This window comes from Marmota marmota, unplaced genomic scaffold, assembly GCF_001458135.2.
Source record: "Marmota marmota marmota unplaced genomic scaffold, marMar, whole genome shotgun sequence".
Lineage (NCBI taxonomy): Eukaryota > Metazoa > Chordata > Mammalia > Rodentia > Sciuridae > Marmota > Marmota marmota.
Window position 1 is genome coordinate 6256076 of NW_025999891.1, and position 5471 is coordinate 6261546.

At 41.3% G+C, this 5471-nt stretch overlaps 1 non-coding gene across 1 annotated transcript; it reads left to right on the plus strand.

Moving 5' to 3' along the window:
• The first annotated feature begins 3047 nt into the window (after positions 1-3047).
• On the plus strand, positions 3048-3246 carry LOC125613751. The gene has a single exon (XR_007344320.1). It is a non-coding gene; the product is annotated as a small nucleolar RNA SNORA74 (small nucleolar RNA).
• Positions 3247-5471: the final 2225 nt, after the last annotated feature.

Sequence of the window (5471 nt, forward strand, 5' to 3'; positions counted from 1 at the left end):
GCTACCCTCATGTAAAAGATAAGCAAATCAGCTCCAAAGGGTGACATAACTTAAGCATGATCATAGGGCAAATAGGTGCGAAGCTTGCTGGGAAATCTAGGATTGGGGCAACTAAAGGTCACTGGCGACTGTTTAAAAAAACAAAAAAATTACATCCTTTTGAAAGCCAGAGTACTCTTAAGCTTGTGAAGAAAAACAATATTGCCCTAACCACACCACCACCTTACCCTCTTTCGAATTGCAACTTTTCTGTGCAACCACGTGGAGACTTTTCAACTACTTTTGGTGATTTACCTCCCTATTTCTGGATGCCACGTATAACCAATGTGATGCACAGACTTAACCGCGGTGCAACCCGAACGCCACTATATGGTCCACTCCTTCTGTTCCTTTGTCTGTCATTCCCGGGCGCGGAATGTCGGCCCGGCTGCTCAGGTGGAGAGCTGGGTCCCCCACCCCCACCCCATTAGATGTAGAACAGGCCCTGGCTCACACGCACCGCAGTGCTGCGGTAGCTAGCGTGAAACTACCGGGCCTGAGCTGCTGCCACCCCCCTGGTGCGGCGGTTCCAGGCTCGTCCCAGGTTCCTAGTGGGTTGCGGGCTGAGCTCGGGGTCTGAGGACGGTGGTCGCTGGGCGAGGCTGGGGCCGCAAGGTTGAGGGCCACGGGCTGGGGTCCAGGGCAAGGTCGGAGCCCCAGGCAAGAGCCGGGGTTGGGGCTGGATTGAGCGGCCTCAGGCCAAGCAGTGGATGGAGGCCGGCATCGCCCTACGCAGGGGCACCTAGGAGCTTTGGAGGTCCCTGCGGGCCTGTCCTGCGGCCTGGGTCCCACTGCGCCCTGCCTGGCCCTCAGCCACCCTCGTCGTGGCAGTTCGGCGCCTGCAGCCCCGGTCCAGCTGGACGAGCAGGGAGTCGGCCTCTCCCGGCCTCAGGCCCAGGTCGCCGCCGGCCTGTGGCTCTTCCTGCGTGGGGCGGGCGCCGAGGATTCAGCTTTCCCAGCTTGCGCAACAGAGATGCCAAAGCCCCTTTGGGGGCTCGGAGTTGAGCGTAGCACCTCTGCCCCTTCCTCCAATGTGGGTAAGGGTCACAACGTGACAACCGTGTTGCAAAGAAACCTCTCCATCAATCCTCCACTCTTCCCTCTGGACGCCCCTTTTCAATGTTTTTCCTCGGTCTGAAGGGAGCTCAAAAGTTGGGGTGAATATTCTTCATCTTTATGAAGGGGAGGGGAGTCCTTCCCACTAAGTGTGGTATCCTCTTGGTTGCACCAATTCTGTCCCCTTCCTCTCCCTTTATGCACTCATTCATCCTCTCCAAAAGGTCAGGTTGGCACAACTGGGGGTTAAATCAATTTGTAATATATATTATAATGAGTTTGAAAATACCTTCAAGTAGGTCTGGTCATATGTGGTTATTATATTTCCTCTCCTAGACTTTTTTCTTTTCCCCGAAGTTAATTATTATCTCACATTTTTGTTAAGCTTTCTGTATACCCATTGTTAATTTTTGCCCCCAACACTCTGCCAGAACTGTATATCTCCATGCATTCAAACTGATCAGGTACAGCTTCTATTTTATTTTTTCTTAGAAATATCTTTCCCATTCCAATCTTGACTGTTTTGCTCATTAAGCCAACTGCACAGCTCTTGTTCTGGGATTTCCCTTCATCCTCATCCTGGGAATTTTCTTTACTTCTTGTGTGAGTTCTCTGTGTACTGGTTTCCATGTGTGTTTTCCTCTCTCATTTTGGTAGAGCACATCCTCCAGTAGCTTTCTGTAAAAATGTGTAAGAAGGTAAAAAACTGGGCTGGTTTTGTGGCTCAGTGGTGGAGCGTTTGCCCAGCACATGTGAGGCACTGGGTTCCACCGTAAGCACCACATAAAAATAAAGTCATTGTGTCTATCTACAATTAAAGAAAAATATTCTTTTACAAATGGTAAAAAAATTCCCCGAGATCTTTTTTTAAAATAAATCATAGCTTTTTTAAACTTTATTTATTTATTAATTTTTTAAATTGGTGCTGAGGATCAAACCCAGTGCCTCACACATTCTAGGGTACTAGGCAAGCATTCTACCACTGAGCCACAATCCCAGCCCCTTCCTTAGATCCTAATTGTCTGAAAATACCTTTATTCCATCTCTTCACTGATTAACATGATAATTTGGATATGTAATTTGAAGTTAAACATTTTCCCTTTGAACTTAAAATTGTCTTATAGATTCCAATATTATCGCTGAGAAGTCTAATGAAATTCTACCTTTCATACATGACTGTGTACCTTTGTGTATGACCCTGTTTTTATTATTTCTGGAAGCTGTTGGGATCTTCTATCTTTGATATTTTGAAAATGAACAATGTGAAAATGTCTCGATGTGCATCTTTTCCTTCCTTGTGCTGTTGTAGTCAGAGGGTCCTTTCAATTTAGAAACATTTGTCCTCAGTTCTGGAACATTTCTTGCATTACTCCCCTGCCCTTGCATTACTCAGTAGATGACCCACCACATATACACACATACTCTGCCCAACTCCACCTCATTTATCTTCTCTGTTCTTTCTCAAATTCCTGTTTCTTGTGTATTAGAATCTCCAAATGATTCTAATCCTCTGTCTTTTCTCTCATACTTCTCATTTTTCCTTCCTTTTTTCCCCACTGACTACCTCAATCCTATTTCCTCAGTTCTACTTTCCAAACTTATCATTCTCTTTTTGTCAATTCTGACTTCTAACAATGCTAGTAAATACCTGTCAACCAACTCTGTAGGAAGAGTGGTGAAGAAAAGCCTTGATTTGTAGTATTCGCCCATTTCCATAGTACAAATATTTCCCTCAAGATTGATTTCAAGCTAAATCTCTAAAGATGGCATTGGGATGCACAATAGCAATCATATTACTACTTCTATCATTAGATATAATAGACATAAACAATCTCAAGATTATAGATAAGAAATCATTTGGAAGTGATGAGTTTTTAGTATTATTTTTGTTTTAGTATAATTTATTTGATTGTGACATTATAGAACCAGATTTTAATAATGACAGCGATTCTTCCAGCAATAGTCAGTTATCTGGACAGAACAATTCCTGTGATGGTGTTAAACTGCTGGGAGAAGATTATCTTGTCTTCTTCATCCAGTTGCCTATGTCACTGGTGGTACATGGGACTGGTACAAGGCAGGACTTTGCTTCCTTGAGAGTGTGCTAAGTATTCATTTTGGCTGCTTAGTTCAAGTTAGGGAGCAGACACAATACAAAAACAAAACAAAAACAAGTCCAGTGCCATGGCCCATGCTTATAATCCCAGCAACTCTGGAAAGGCTAAGACAGGAAAATCTTGAGTTCAAAGACAAGCCTCAGCAAGGGCAAGACACTAAGCAACTCACCGAGACCTTGTCTCTAAATAGAATTCAAATATCAGCTGAGGACACTGGTTCAGTGGTCAAGTGCCCCTGAGTTCATTACACACACACACACACACACACACACACAAAGAAAAAAAAAAGAAAGAAAGAAAATAATGACAGTGATTCAACAACTATCTTGCAAAATTCCTGAAAATTCAACAATTGGCTATAGCAACCTGGTACAACCTGGTATGATATATTACTTATATCAGAGTAATCTCTCAAAAGCAGTTCTGATCATGTCAGTCCCCAGAGTGAAGCTCTTTATTGCTTCTCTGCCTAGTGAAATCTTCAGCAGTTAAGGCCTAATTCACATTTCATCTTTCTTATTTATTCATCAAACAAATATTGATTAGGTATCTACAATGGGCAAAGTCTAAAGCAAGATGCTGAGGATATGAAGATAAATAACACACATTTTCTCTCTTTGAGGCACTCACAGTGTAGTCGAAGAAAGTAAAACTTAAATATATGTTTATAAGCACATAGAAAAGATATGCACAAAGTACAAGAATGCCTAGCAAATGACTAGTTCAGCCTGGAGGAATCTGCCAAGGAAAAACTTAGCTTGTCTTTCTTTGTCTTTTGTTTTGCGTCTCTTTATGTTACCAGGCTGGCCCTGAACTCCTGGGCTCAAGCCATCTTCCCTATTATCCTGCCTCAGTATCCAGAGTAGCTAGGAATACAGGTGAGTGCCACAGTGCCCGGATTTTCCTTTTCTTTAACATCTATTAGTGATTTGGGTCTTTTTATTTTATAAGCATTACACTTTGATTATCACAGGCCATAAAGGTAAAATGTAGTGTTCATTTTGAAGACTGCTGAAATAAACTACTGACTTATTCACTTATGTGTCAATGTTTTAGACTGAAGTAACATAGTATTTCTTTAGGCTATCAATGTATGAGAAAGGTAGGAATACTAATGCATGTACTACGGTTTCTGAAATGTTTACAAAGATGATATGAAATGTCATAGAAGAAGCATGAAGCTCTGGGTATGTAGCTCAGTGGCAGAGTATTAGCATACCTCAGGACTCTCAAAAAGAAAAAAAGAAATGATAACAAAATGGAATTAATCCATGGCAGTGGATGAAATATACTTAAAATTTGCAACTGCCCCATAGCTTCCCACATAAAGAATATGTATATATATGTGTGTATGTATGTATGTGTATGTATGTATGTATGCGTATGTATGTGTGTGTGTGTGTATATATATATATATATATATATATATATATATATACATTTTTTATGAAATTAGCACTTTTTTTTTGGTACTGGGGATTTAACTCAGGAGTGCTTGACTACTGAACCACATCTCCACACCTTTTTAATATTTTATTTAGAGACAAGGTCCCGCTGAATTGCTTAGCACTTTACTAAATTGCTGAGGCTGGCTTTGAACTCAGGATCCTCCTGCCTCAGCTTCCACAGTTGTTGGGATTGCAGGTGCATGCCTCCGCACCCAGCCTATTAGTAAGCACTTTATCAGAGGCTCATAAACTTTTTTCTGATCCAAAATACTTAAGGCTATAATCCCACTTTGGAATAGGAATAATCGATCTGGTAAAACTCTGTAACTGTTGTAAAAAATAGATCCAGAAAGTTGAGTGAGTTTTCTAACACCATACACATAATGGTTGAGCTAGGGTTAGTGAACCTGGTGTTTGGCTCCTACTTGTGTCTTCTAAACACTTTAAATATTTACCCAGAGGCAAGCTCTGAATTCCACTAAGCAGTATCTGAAGCAACTATGTTGATATGTTCATTCCTTTGTCAATACTTCAACAAACATTTATTGAATGCCTATTTTAAAATTGGCTCTAGAGATGGACAGCTGAGTTAGATACATTTCTAGCCTGCATTAGCTAATAGGGGAGAAAAGTACATTTGCTATGGGTAATATATTCTATCTGGGAAAATTGGAAGGCATTTTTATGTCACAGATGATGTCAGAGTGATGAAAGTATAAATTTGATGAGGAAATGGAGAGAGAAGGCATTCTAGGCTTATGAAGAAAGTGTAGAAAATGTTCATGGAATCATGCTGAAAATAGTATGGATG